Source organism: Nuphar pumila, chromosome 4 (assembly GCF_984573655.1).
Source record: "Nuphar pumila chromosome 4, dmNupPumi1.hap1.1, whole genome shotgun sequence".
Lineage (NCBI taxonomy): Eukaryota > Viridiplantae > Streptophyta > Magnoliopsida > Nymphaeales > Nymphaeaceae > Nuphar > Nuphar pumila.
The window spans coordinates 60392824-60407998 of record NC_143252.1 but is presented as its reverse complement, the minus strand read 5'-3'; the positions used below and the strand labels follow the sequence as shown (position 1 = coordinate 60407998).

The 15175-nt window shown below is 37.2% G+C and overlaps 1 pseudogene; it reads right to left on the bottom strand.

Annotated features, from left to right (window-relative positions):
- Positions 1-5404: 5404 nt before the first annotated feature.
- On the bottom strand, positions 5405-9577 carry LOC149840241 (uncharacterized; annotated as a pseudogene).
- Between the last annotated feature and the right edge of the window lie 5598 nt (positions 9578-15175).

Below are 15175 nucleotides of genomic sequence, written 5' to 3'. Positions count from 1 at the left end.
ATTGGACTAAATACCAAAGAACTTGACTCTCTAAAACACCTTAAAACTCGATCTAAACATGCAAATGACAGTGGTTTTTGCTGTCAAAAAAACAGAAAATAGAAAGGAGGTTTGAGGTTGAGGAGAATCGACCATGCGTAGACTCGATTTTATTTAAAAGAAAATGAGGAAGAAGACAACTAACCTCTTGGGCAGTCCGACGAGTGGAGGAGAAGGAAGAGCGATTTAAGCCATGGACTTCGCTGCCAAACTCGTTGTGGCTGTGATTCGCATCCACGTGGTTGTGTATGGCTGCCAGGATATGCCGAACGAAGGGTGCCGAGCGGTGGAAGTGAACGGGCTGCGCCCAATGGAGAAGAGGGTCAAAAGGAGAAGAAGCCGACCTTTCCAAGTGGTGTAGACGGCACACCAGCTGGGAAGGACACCCAGGTTGATCTTCAACCCTACAAAAATACAGCAATCACACGTTAAATGATTCGCACGATGGTGAGGAAGAAGATGACGGAAGAAGCAAAACGTGAAGGACAAGAAATTGTAGACGAAGAAGAATCAATGGAAGTGGCATGTAGAGGACGGCATGGAGGAGGAAGAGGAGCTCTGGCTGGGCGCAAATCTTAAGGCAAAAACGTCCTAGGGTTTTCAGAAAATCATATTTAAACTTAAGCTAAAGTTTTCACCATTTCAAAAAGGGGTTTAAAATGAAATGACTTGCTAGGCGCCTCTTTTGAAGGAGGTTTTCTCAAAACAATTTATAAATTGGGTTTGGATCACACGTGAGTTGGATTGTGATGTTTATGAACTGATCCAAGACCCACAATGGGCTATTTGGGTAAGATCTTGATCTGAATTACCTTAAAATCCGTGCCCAAGCACTAAAATTGCAATATCTCACTCAATTCAACTTCGATTTGATTGAAATTCGAACCGAGACCTCTTTATATTTAAATACATCCATTCATGGGTTCTAAGCCTTAAAATCACATAAAAATGCATGAATATTATATTAAAATGATGTGCATTTCATGCATCATCAAATACCCCCATGCTTGAATGTTTGTTAGTCCCTTAACAAACAAAACTAAACTAAGTTATGAAATTAGAAAATAAACAAATATGCAATAAATAATTAAAATACTTAACTCACTTTCGTAGGAATCACAGTTGCATTTAGCTCATGCAACAAGCCCTTTAAACCCCTGGGTTACCCCAGTGGACGAGTAAGGTCTCGTGAGGGTTTGCAGAGATGCTACCCACAAACATCAATGTCATGCAGAAATTAGTTTTCAAAAATATTAGTGATCATGCATATATTTTAGGGATATTTCATATAAAAATATGCATGATTTCATGAGAAAATGATTTAAAAACCCAATTTTATGTTAGTTTCGAGTAAATGTGCTAAAATAATATAAGAATAGAAAATGCATGAAAAATAGTGTTATTTTACATTTTAATGCATATTTTAGTGTTTGACATAAGTGTAGTAGTTTAGTTTTTGAAAATCATAATAAAATTAGATTTAAAATAGACTTAGTTTTACAATTTCTAAAACATAGTCATTTTGAGTTGTTTTGCAAATAAATTTTTGAAGAGAGTTGAAATGCAATTGTAAAAAGAAGATGGACTTATGGACTAAACTTCAAAATTATAAATATGATACGTAGGGGGAAGAGAGACTTGTCTTCTCTCTTATGCCTTTGCCTTCTTTCCTAACCCTTCCCCTTCACCTTGTTTCTTTCCTCCTTCTTCTCCTTCTCCCTTGATCTCTCTTCTTCCTCAATCCGGTGGAGGCATCCAGCTACGGTAATGGCATATAGGAGGATTCCACTTCTCTTCTAACCCTTCCAGTTCGGTAAGTGTTTTTCTTCTTTTTCTTCTTCTTCTTCTTAACCTCTTCTTTCTCTTCTCTTTTCTTATTCTTTTCTCCTTTTTGATATCACGTAGTGTTTAGATCATTTTCTTTATGCATTGGCTCTTGTTTTCCTGTAGCATACATTACATAGCATTCATGTGTTTTATTTTCATCTTTCAATTTTTGTAGTAATTAGTTTTCATTACAATAGAGTAAATACTTTAGGATCTAGCATCGTTTCTGCAAAGTAGCAGGAATTCTGTTTTTACAAAAGCCTCAGCCTCAGCATTAACATTAGCAGAGGTTAATATTTGGAATGTGATCATCTGATCGTTTTGTAAAAGAATAGTTGATCATCTGATCAACTATTAATTGATGTCGGGTGATTAAATATCCAGATCGGATGGATCGACTATCTAAAGTCTGATCAATCAAAGGTTTAAATCGATCAAACTTGCTTTATAGTTCATATTGAAATGTTTACTGTTTACAGCAATGAAATAAGGAAATCTGATTGAACTATCTAATGCTCATATCGATTATTGTTTTCAAAGTTAATTGGATCTGATTTTTAAATCGATAGGAAGTTTGGATCAATTGCCTCTATTGGAATAGGATCTGCCAGAATCGGCCAGATGACATTGCCGGAATTTTTTGCTTCAGCCGCCGGAACTTCTCCTCAGCCTGTCGTGAGATTCTAGATCTGCAAGACTGAAAAAAAAAATCTGCCGAAATCTGCCAGTGCCTCTTCCGGTGGATGCCTCTTCTGTTGTCCTTCTACTGGAATCCCCTGTGTAAAGTCTAAATCCACCGATAGATTATCTAATATCAACCGATTAGAAGAGGTCTGGATTGAAATCCAGTCTGTCGAAATCCTAATCCGCCGTTCTCCTACCAGAATCATTGCATGAGTTGTGAATTTGTGAATCCTCTGTCATGATATGCCGTGAAAGTTGAATCCTTTGAATCTGCCGTAACTAGGTGACCGGAATCTCCTGTGTAAGTTGGAAACTGCTAGAAATATTGAGATTTCTGATGATCTCTTGCATTTAAATCGATTGAGATACAAATTAATGATATTGTGCCTGAGCATTGTATTTTTGGTGATTCCTTGTGCAAGTTGAAAAAAATTGAGACTTTCAGCTATTAGTTACGAAGGAATTGTGATTTTTTTAGATTAATAGTGATTGACAGCAGGCATTTTTGAACTTTGCTGATGATAACTGCTTTCTGGCAAAAGTTTTCCGGCAACTGAAATTGATAATGAGTGGCAACCTTGTATTGATTGAAGAGTGCTGAGATTGGAGTGAAAAATTCGTTTTATAATTTTTATATCTGTGAATGTTGATGTTGTGAAAATACAGTACATAGCAATTGCATGAAATGCTAAGTTTACAGTGTATTTTCTATGAATAGCACTGTTGATTTTCAATAAGTTTCATTGCACGTTAACTAAAACAAATTTGAGTTTTGCTGAGTTTTCTTTTAAGTATTAGTTCATTTACTTATAGAATTTAGTTTAACATAACAATAGTTAGTTGTTAGTTCATCAATTAGTTAGTAGTTAGACTTAATTTGAATCTGTGATAATTAGTAGTTAATTTCATGTCAATTAGTAGTTAGTAATCAAATTTTTTTAAATTGAAGTGTAATGCAGATTTTATAATTCTTTTAGTATAGTTTTATTCTTTTATTTTGTACTGCTCGTGTTTCTTTTGACTTGTGCAGGATCGCATAGGAGTGGAGCTAAAGCGCATTTGTGACACAGAAGTGCAAGAATAGAAGATGTTTTTCTTTTATTTTAGAATTTAGGCATTTAATTGGGTTTGTAAATATCGCTTTTTACGCCCTCTGCGAAGGGTATTCATTTGTTGTAATAGTTAGTTGTTTTTATTTTTCTCAAACATTTTCCATTTAATAATTTGGCAATAAAGAATAGTTTAGAATTTGTGTGTTTGAATACAACATATTCCCGTTCCCTGAGTTCGACCCGGTCTCATCCACTAGTGAGAACCAGTTTTTATTATTTGATGTCTGGTTTTCACATGTTTTCCATATAAAAATCTTTTCAAAATTACAACGATTTAAAAAAAGACATCAATTAGGTAATTAAGAAATCAGTTTAAGCAAATATTTCATGTAATTTACACTCTCATAACAAATTTAAAATTCTTATGCCACCATGGTAAAAACCTTTTCCTTTCACTTTTCTAAACTTGTAATTATTTATGATTTCCCTTAGTAAGTCAAGTATTATCATGTTATTATTCATTTATCCTCACTTGTATATTTTCTGCACAGTATTTCACAATTATTCCTAAGCAATGAATTTTATTTTTCTCATTAAGCTCATTCTTTTTCTTTTGATTTTCAATTTTTCCACCTATTTTTTTTTTAATTCTCTCACTTGAGCACTATTTCAAATATCCAGTTTCGTGACCCGTGTAACGAGCTTTGGGTCAGTGACTCCCAAGCCAGACGACCTTAGGGCACCAGATACAGAGTATCCCTTGGACTTAATTGCTCGAGTCACTAGACCTTCTATTTTCATAGTTTACGTATAGTCTTCCTCTCATCATGTGCAATGTCTCTATCTCTTAGGCTTTTTATAAAGTTCATGTAATGAGTCTTCGAGTCGGTGGCTCCCAAACCAGATAGCTTTAGGGAACCAGGTGTAAAACACTCTTCAGACTCTACTTACTCGAACCACATAGGCCATAAATATCGACTAGACAATAAGATGATCTCCTTCGTTATCATTTTCGTCAAGAGACTTCAAACACGTCAACTTGTGTCTGAGCTCAACTACTGGGAATCGCGAAGACATCAACAACTAAACGTAGCACTTTTCTTTTAAGCTCATATTTCTAAATATTTTTCAATTGCTTAGTTCTTCCATAAACATACTGTGCATACTTACACTAAAGTGATTCAAAACATTCTAACATTCAAATACTATCTTTTCTTTGAATTGTTTCATAAATAACTACTCTTTTTGGATCAGATCAGAAAAAAAAATTTACATGGGGCTTAAAAAAATTCTAAATTGTTAGATTATGCACAAACAATCATATATGCTATAAACTAGTTCTTAAGGACCTAATTTTCTGAGTTTTTAGCTACCTGACATAAAAAAATTTTTAGTGTGCATCTAAACCATCCCCCCATGCTTGAATGACACTGTCCCTAGTGGCATACAAAATATGAAAACATGCAATGCAGATGCACACTGAAGAATAATAAAATAAATATGGGAGAAAGGATAGATACAACCTGATATGCGTTGGGCCTCTGAAGTTGATGATTGACTTGACTTTGCACCACCACTATGCATATACGAATGCATAATTTTCTGCTAATCTGGTCAATGGTCTGCTCTGAAGGTTGTGCCCTGCATTTGGTAACCAATCCTCACACATTGAATATCAGATAAACCGTAATTAATCAGAACAATTGTAAACTCATATGAAATCAAATGACGAAACAAAAACAAATGCTAACTGAAAAACCTAATTCTACTATCTACATATGATACATTCATCCTCTCAGATCTTATTCCTTCTTGAGATCCCAGACCTCACACTCACCGGTCTGTAGGGTATCTGAGATGTAGGGCTTCAGTCTTTGCCCATTCACCTTGAATGTGCCTCTGATACTTGGGTCAAATAATGTAACTGCTTCGTGCGGGAATACTTCTCTCACAATGTAAGGTCCATCCCATCTTGACCTTAATTTACCTGGGATACGATGCAAGCGAGAATTGAACAACCACACTTTTTGATCCTGCTCAAGCACTTTTTTGATAATGTGCTTATCATGAAAGGCCTTAGTGCGAGCTTTATATAACTTGGCATTCTCGTATGCATCATTCTTGAGTTCTTCTAGCTTAGTGAGCTGCAATGATCGCTCTTTGCCAGCCTGGGTGATGTCGAAATTAAACTTCTTGATTGCCCAATAAGCCCTGTGTTCTCAATAGGGAGGTGGCACGCTTTCTTGAAAACAAGATGATACGGGGACATGCCAATGGGGGTTTTAAACGCAGTCCTACATGCCCAAAGAGCATCATCTGAGCGTTGGGACCAATCCTTGCGGTTCGGGCGGACTATATTTTCTAAGATCCGCTTGATTTCCCTATTAGAAACCTTGACCTGTCCACTGGTCTGTGGATGATAAGGAGTGGTGAACCGATGATTGATAGAATACTTTCTCAGAAGAGAAGCTACATGTACATTCCTGAAATGCTTTCCACCATCACTTATCATCTCACGTGGCACACCAAAATAACTGAAAATATTATGCTTGATGAACTTAAGCACAACTTTGTGATCGTTGGTCTTGGTTGCCACAACCTCGACCCATTTGGACACATAATCAACTGCCATTAAGATATACAAATTGTCGAACGATGGTGGGAATGGGCCCATAAAATCTATGCCCCAAACATCAAAAACCTCAACAATCAAGATTGGGAGCAAGGGCATCATGTCCAAAATCTATGCCCCAAACATCGAAAACCTCAACAATCAAGATCGGGAGCAAGGGCATCATGTCCCTCTTGGACATATTGCCAGTCTGCTGACAACAAATGCACTTTCTGCAGAACTCATGCGCATCTCTATGGAGTGTCGGCCAAAAAAATCCAGACTGCAAAACCTTTGCAGTTGTCTTCCTACTACTAAAATGCCCTCCAGAAGCTAGCGAATGACAAAAACTGAGGATGGACTCATACTCCTCCTCTAGGACGCACCTTCTAATGATCTGGTCTATGCAATATCTGAACAATTTTGGTTCATCCCAATAGTATTGCCTCACCTGTGATAAGAATCACTCTCGCTCATTCTTATTCCAATGCTCGGGAATCTGCCTCGAAACCAGATAGTTCACAATATTAGCAAACCAAGGTAACTGCGATGTTTCGATGGCCATAATCTTCTCATTAGGGAAAGAATCATTGATCAGTCTCTGATCCTGAGTGGACTCCACGATCAATCTAGAGAGATGGTCTGTTACTACATTCTCCCTTTCCTTCTTATCTTGAATCTCAAGATCAAACTCCTGTAGTAGCAGGATCCATCGGATGAGTCTCGGTTTGGTGTCTTTCTTGTTGAAAAGGTACTTCAATGTAGCATGATCAGAATAGACAACCACTTTCGAACTGAGAAGATAGGACCTAAACTTTTCCAAAGCGAATACTATTGTGAGCAGTTCCTTCTGTGTCGTGGTGTAGTTCATATGAGCATCGAACAGAGTTCTGCTCGCATAGTATATCACATAAGGCTTCTTGTCAACTTGTTGTCCTAAAATAGTCCCAATCGCATAGTCGAAAGCATCGCACATGATCTCGAATGGAAGCATCCAATTCGGAGGTCTCAAAATGGGTGCAGTGGTCAAGGCCCCTTTGAGTATCTCAAAGGCCTTCATGCAGTCATCACCAAACTCAAAGGGCTGATCCTTTTCCAATAACAAGCAGAGCGGTCGAGAGATTTTGCTAAAATCTTTGATGAACCGCCTGTAAAATCTAGCATGCCCTAAGAATGAACGTACCTGCCTAACAGTGGTGGGTGGAGCCAATCGTGAAATTGACTCAACCTTCGCTCGATCAACCTCTATCCCTCTTTTGGACACAATGTGTCCGAGCACAATCCTCTCTTGGACCATAAAATGACTCTTCTCTCAACTCAAAACTAAGTTTGTCTCCACACACCTACTCAGTACTCGAGTATGTTTCTGGAGGCAATCCTCAAAGGAAGAGCCATATACAAAAAAATCGTCCATGAAAACTTCCATGACATCGTCCACCATGTCAGAGAAGATAGCTAACATGCACCTTTGAAAAGTTGTCGGGGCATTGCAGAGCCCAAATGACATGTCTAAACGCAAAAGTGCCATACGGACAGGTAAATGTGGTTTTCTCCTGATCGTCAGGATGGACAGCTACTTGATTATATCCAGAATATTCATCCAAGAAACAGTAATAGCTCTGTCTGGTGAGTCTTTCCAAAATTTGATCAATAAACGGCAATGGGAAGTGATCCTTTCGTGTTGCAGCATTCAACTTCATGTAATCAATACAGACTCGCCACCCTGTGGTGGTCCTCATCGGAATGCTCTCCCCTTTTTTCATTCTCCACAACAGTGAGTCCAGATTTCTTTGGCACGATCTGAATCAGACTGACCCACTGGCTATCAAAAATGGGGTATATGATCCCACAATCCAACCACTTGACCACTTCATTTTCACCACTTCTTTCATATTAGGGTTTAATCTTCTCTGCATGTCACACACCGACTTGGCTTCTTCGTCACAATGAATCTGATGCATGCAGAATGAAGGATCAATCCCTTTCAAATCTGTGACCCCCAATCAATTGCTGCCTTATGCTCTCGTAAAATGTCTATCACTCTCTATTCCTGCTCCTCTGTGAGCAGTGATGAGATGATCACAAAGAAAGTCTCACCAACTCCGAGGTATGCATACTTGAGTGAATCTGGTAAAGGTTTCAGCTCAAGTTGTGGGGGAGACTCTATCGATGATTTGGTTGGGTTCTCAGCAAGTGGTGGGCAAGGCTCAATGCTCCTTCTCCAATGAAGGGGTCCTGACAATGCTAACGACACATCTACACTAACTCTACAACTATCATCTTCTATATAATACATATCAAGGGACTCCTCTGTCATATACAACTCTAGCTGTGCTTCTACTAAATCTTGTGCTATATCAACCTGGAAGCACTCCATATCTCCCATTGGACCCATCGTGGCATTAAAAATGTTCAGCCTAACCTTTCGGTTGCCAAACGACAAGTCCATAGCTCCGGTTCTGCAATTGATGCAGGCATTGGCTGTCGCCAAAAATGGTCTGCCCAAAATGATCGGAGTCTGGTGCTTGCTATCAATTCTCTTCATGTCAAGGATAATGAAATCAACCAAAAAATAGAACTCATCGACTTTCACTAGCACATCTTCTAAAATACCTCTTGGTACCTTGACAGAACGATCTGCTAGCTAGAGTGTAATCGGGGTCGATCTTATTTCTCCTAGCCCAAATGAATCATAGAAATATCCAGGTAGGATGTTCACGCTTGCTCCAAGGTCAAGCAAGGCGCATTTTATCCGGATGTTTTCTATGGTGCATGCGATGATCGAGGCTCCAGGGTCCTTGAGCTTTGGTGGGGTCTGGTGCTGAAGCACTGAACTCACCTGCTCAGTCAGATGGACCTTGGTAGGAACTCTTCATCTGGATTTTCTCTTCTGGTTACAGAGTTCCTTGAGGAATTTGGCATAAGCCGACACCTACTGGATGGCATCTAGCAAGGGCAGGTTGATATGTACATGCTTGAAGATCTCAAGCATATACTGGACCTTCGTGCTTTGCTTTCCTCTGCCAACGAGAGATTCTAACACTTTGGGATAGGGTGGTTTTGGAATATACATCTGGGGGTTCTCCTCTTTGTGAGAAGGCTCACTCCTATCCTTCTCCTGAACTGGGGTGGAGGACTGAGCCGCAGAAGATGGTATGCTCGATTCTGACTCATCTGTCCTCACTTTACTCTTAACGTGATACTCACGTCCGCTCCTAAGGGCCATAACAACTTTGGCCTGTTGTTGTGACTCTGTTATGTACATGCCTCCTATCATTGGTTCCTTGCCCTTCGGGTTCATCACGGCCTGAATCGGCAAACTGCCATTAGGTCTCCGACTTATTGCTTCTGCTAACTGCCCCATCTGCGATTTTAACTTCGCAATGGACTGAGTATGAGAACTCAAAATCTGACTGCACTTCTCGAAGGCATTCTGATTAGAGGTTTTCACCTCTTGGAATGCTTGGAGAAGTCTCTCCTCAAAAAAAGTCTGCTGAGCAGACTCTTGTGAGATCTGAGGAGAAAAAAGAGTGGTCTAAGGAAAACTCGGCCTCTGAAATGTCTGAGTAAATGGTGGCAGTCGAGCAGGCTGAGAGGGGAGGAGCTGAGTAGAAGTTTGGGAATTCTTCCATGAGAAGTTAGGATGGTTACGCCACCCCGGGTTATATGTAGATGAATATGGGTTGTTCGGGGGTCTGGCGTAACCCTGAGCGGCCTCAACTTGCTATTGCACAAATTCAAGATATTGAGCTGGCGAAGGGCATTCAGTGATCGAATGTGCCAGACTGGCACAGAGAGTACACACCTGATGACTGGGAGATGGGCTCGCGAGAAGTTGATCCAGCTTCTGCGAAATCATATCTACCTTGCATTGCAATGCAATAGATGGACCAATCTCGAGAACGCCACCTTTCTTGGGAATGCTGGGTGTGGGTCTATCAGACTGAGAGCTAGAAGCATGATGGAGGGAATTCTCTGCTAAAGTATCAAACAATCTCCATGCTTCATGCTTTATCTTCACTTTTCACCATGAATATCCCCCTGCAAGAAGAGTCGATCATCTGACGGTTCCTGTTAGATAATCCATCGTAGAAACTCTGCACTAGTTGCCATCTCGGCACCTGATGATGGGGACACTTCCTAAGGAGATCCTTCATCCTCTCCCAGGTCTCATGAAACTGCTCGCCATCTAGCTCTGAAAAACTAGTGATGGCTCGCCTATACTGGTCCGTCCTACCTATGGGAAAGTATTTTCTCAGGAACTCCTTTTGCAATTGATCCCAGGACCCTATTTCTATGAAATCTAAGGATTTTAGTCAATACTTGGCTTTGTCTTTCAATGAGAACGAGAACAGGATTAATCTCAAAGCATCGTCATCGAAATTCTGTATCTTCAATATAGAACAGATTTCGAGAAACTCATCAAGGTGCCTATAGGGATCCTCATGACTAAGGCCGTAGAAGGATGGGAGCATCTGAATGATACTAGCCTTAATCTCATAATGAGGAGCTCCTACATCGGGTCTCCAAATACAGGATGCCTGGACATAGTCTGTGGGAGTGAAGTACTCCCTCAGAGCGCGGGGAGGAACTGGAGCTGGAGGATCCATATCACCCATTGTTGTCGAACTTCGAGGAGAATGTAAAATTCTCTCTGTGTTGTCAACAAAAGGATGTAATGGAGTAGCCAAAGCTCTTCGCCCCTGCATACACTGGTGCTAAGACCAGATGTATGGAACGACCTAAATCTATCTAAACTAAACTAATCTAAATACTGCAATTAAAATCACAAAAGCAAAGAGTAAATAACAATACTACTCTAACTATGTCAGAATTAACTATTCTATATGAATAACAGAACAAAATCTAATCTAAATCACCAAAATAAAAAGATATAGGAAATCACAAACTATGTTCGCTAAAACCCACCTGTCTAATCGCTCTTTGAAGTATGCATTCCAGTGAATCCTAGGAAAACAGTAAGTGAATCCTATATTTACTAACTATGTTAATCCTACTGACTAAAACAAACAAAAACAACTAACTAAACACATATTAATAAATTGAAATCGCAGAAATAACATATAATAATCGTCGTTCCCCGACAACGGCGCCAAAATTTGGTTGAACTTTTTGCAGTGGTATTTTTAAAACATTATTTTCATTAAAAGCATTTGGAAAATCATCAACCAAAGATAATAAAAATCGACTTTCCACGAATGTGGCAAGTACGAGTCAAATCCTTAGGGAATGGGAAATATTCAATTTACTTCTAAAAATTTCTATTTATTAATATCAAACTATTAATCTAAGTTGAACAAAACAATTCTACTGAAATTACAAACTAGAAACTATAATTAATTAGAAAAAGATTTCTAAAGTCTTCTCCAGATCGTCAGGGGTAATTTCATCCTTTCACCACATATGCATTTGCACTCTCATTCTGAATTCACCTTTTGACCTGTTGTAAACTTTATCAACCTAAAACACAATAAGACATAAAATTAGTGCAAAATTATAATAAATGATTTTAAAAATCATACTAAACCTAATTCTATGAGGAATTACTGAACTAAATTATAATTAAAAATCAAAATTAGCTAGAATGTCATTTCTCATTACATCAACTAATGATTCTGAATCTAACTAAGCTAATTACTGCAAATATACTAACTAAAATGCAGAAAAACAATAAAAACTATCGAAAATCACACAACTAGTAAAATGACTATTTTGCCCTCAAATAATATAACAGTGGATTCTGACAGGTTTTCACAAACAGTGAATTTGAAGGGGCAAACGAAGTCTGATTTTCCTTTTGTTCTATTCTTGACATATTCAAGAATCTGTCAGACTTTACAGATTTGAAAAACTCATCCGGAAGCTCCAGATATAAGCGTTTCAAATTCGTACAAATTCTGGAAATCGTATGTCCCGAAATTTAAAAAAGCGAAAAAGCTGATTTTGAAAAACGCTTAAAAGTCAGACCAAATCAACTCAAAATGAGATGTTTTTTGGTCTGCTGACAGTGAACACGCAGAGGAAGAGAATAGAATAAAATTTTTGGAAAAACTCATAAAATTTGCACATAAAATGATGAGTGCAAGTTAATGCAAAAAACCCGCTTTTTAATTCAATGGACTACTCATTTGAAAGAATCCACTACATACACCATGACATTAAATTACCTATAAAAACAGTCCTAAACACCTCTAATAAACTGTTAAACTACAGAAAAATGAACTCAATAAAACTAACTAAACAAGCATGCAAGCACTTAAACAAATTAACTCCAAATTTACTCTAAAAGACATGCTATTATTAAACTAATATAACTAACATGCAATTATCAATTAGAATGTCTAAGTTAATGAAGTTAACTAATCTTAATAGACTCACCTTAATGTAAGCTAACTATTTAACTAAAAACACGAAATTTAAATCCAAAGATAACTTGAAATGAATGTTAACACAAACTTCAACCTAATGTTAGTTGATCAACTTAGCTAGGTGTGATCATGGAAATTTTTTCCTCCCGTTCGTCTTTTCCTTCTATTTGCCTTTCTAGCCTCTATTCCCCTTTTGAGGGGGAATAAAAGATAGAGAAGAAGAGAGAAAAGAAAAGGAAGAAGAGAGGGGAACTCTTTTGCAAAGTCTCATCTGACCAAAAAAATCGTTTTAAAATTACTCGCCTCCGTTTTGAAAATCTACAGGGAAAATGGAGAGACGGGATTCGCTCATCGGTACGAGGTTCGACCGTTCCTGGCGCCTTTACCAGAGGTAATCAAACCAGGGATCAAATTTATGCCTTTGTGCTTTGCTAAAATATCATCTAAGAATTTATTCTAAGTCTAAATCCACAAAGAATCATGCTTGTGCGAAATGCAAAGATGTATGCTTTTTTCGAGAAAATGATTTGGAAATTTCCAAGTGTTTCTGAAATGAACTTGATAATGGAGTGAAGAAATGGTTTTTAAAAGTGGGATCTAACTTAGAATTTTGAAATAGATCTCGGGAAGGTTTTTGGAGTTCTAAGTTTTGAAATAATCAGAGTTGGAGAAATAAATCTTGATTTTAATGAAGAAAAGGGGAATTTTTAAAGCTGAGATAGAAAAGAAAAAATGAAGTTTAAAAGTCAAAAATGGGTTTTGAATTTGAATTTTGAATCTGGAATGCTAGATGGATTTGGATCTGAAGTATGAAAATGGAACTTGGATCCGAAGTCTAGAATAAAAAATGGAATTGAATCTGGGATCTGAAATCCTAAATAAAATTGGATCCGAGGTCTGGGATCCGAAAATGGAGTTGAATCCGAAATTTGAATCCTAAACTGAACTGGATCCGAAGTCTGGAATCCAAAATGAAGTTGAATTCTAGAATCCTAAGTGGAATTGGATCTGAAGTTTAGAATCCAAAATGGAGTTGAATCCGATATCTGGAATCCTAAATGGAATCTGGATCCGAAGTCTGAGATCCAAGATAGGGTTGGATTCGAAATCTGAAATCCTAAATTGGATCCGGATTCTGGAAAAATGAAGTTGAATTCTGGAATTGGATCCGAAGTCTGGGATCCAAAATGGAGACTGGATTTGGAGATCTTGATCCAAAAAGTGGAATTGGGTTCTTAATTTTTGGAATTAGATTTTGAAAATCCAAATGGAATTTTTGAAGATGGATCTGGTTTTTTGAAGACCCAGATTGAATTTAAAACTTAGAAAAAATTGAATTTTGAGATTCAGAATCAATCTCAAACTTTGATTTTGAATTTGAGAATCAAGACTCAATTTTTAGATGGAACTTTGAAGATAAAGAATAAACTTGATTTTAATGTTTGAATTTGAAATCAGAAGGTGAATCAGAAATTTCAAAGTTAAATTGAACTTTGAAATTGATTTTGAGATATTGATTTGAATTTGAATCTTGAAAAATGAATTTGGAATTTCAAAGTTGATTTGAACTTTGAAATTTAATTTGAATTGGAAATTGAAGTTTGAATACAAAAATGAATTTAAAATTTCAAAGTCAAATTGGACTTTGAAATTGAATTTTGAATCTTGAAGTGAGATAGAATTGAATTTGAATCTATAAATAAGAATTGATTTGAGAAATGAAGAAGATACTCAAAATCACTTGGAGTTTTGAAAAAGGAATTTTTGAAAGTATGACATAATTCTATTTTAAATGATGAAATGAGTTGAAGAATTTAAAATTTGATTTTGAAAAAGCATATTTCATTCTTTACATGAATTGAGATAAAATTGAAGATATAATACATCCCTGACTATGGTCATTGAATATATTATATAGTAATCATATTTAAATTCAAGTGAAGGATAAAATATATTTTGGTGCCTTTATAGAGTTTAAAATGAAATTAACTCTCAATATACCCTGACTATGACCATTGATATATATTTTGAATTAATTTTTAAGTTAAACTCTGATAGAGGAAGAAATTATTTGAAAATATGATGGTTTTGAAAAGAGATCCAGTGTGGATCCAATGTTATTCCACAAAAGATGAAAACCATAAGTTTTGTCTGCATCCTGACTATGGCCATTGATGCAAATAGTCAACTTAGGGTTTGATCACCTCTTATCAGAATGGTGCATGTGTCATTCATGTCTCCATTTCTGAAATTTTGAACTAAAAGGCAAAATGAGATGAAACAAGCAATTTCCAAGATATGTACATGCTCATACATTCTAATCTAATGCTTGAATTAAAAATTCTCATTAACATCTAGCTATTACAATTTTTTTGGATTGAATTGAGGTCAAACTCCTAAACTAAGAAGGGAAAAGCAATTCTACCTAGTTCCTGCAAAAATCTCAAGTTTAGCATAAGCAGAAGGAGATGTTACATTGACAACTCGACATGCATATGTAGATGCCTAGTAGCTAAATGAGAATATACACATTTAGTACACACGGGTAATCTCCTAAGTTAGGGAGAAAGAAG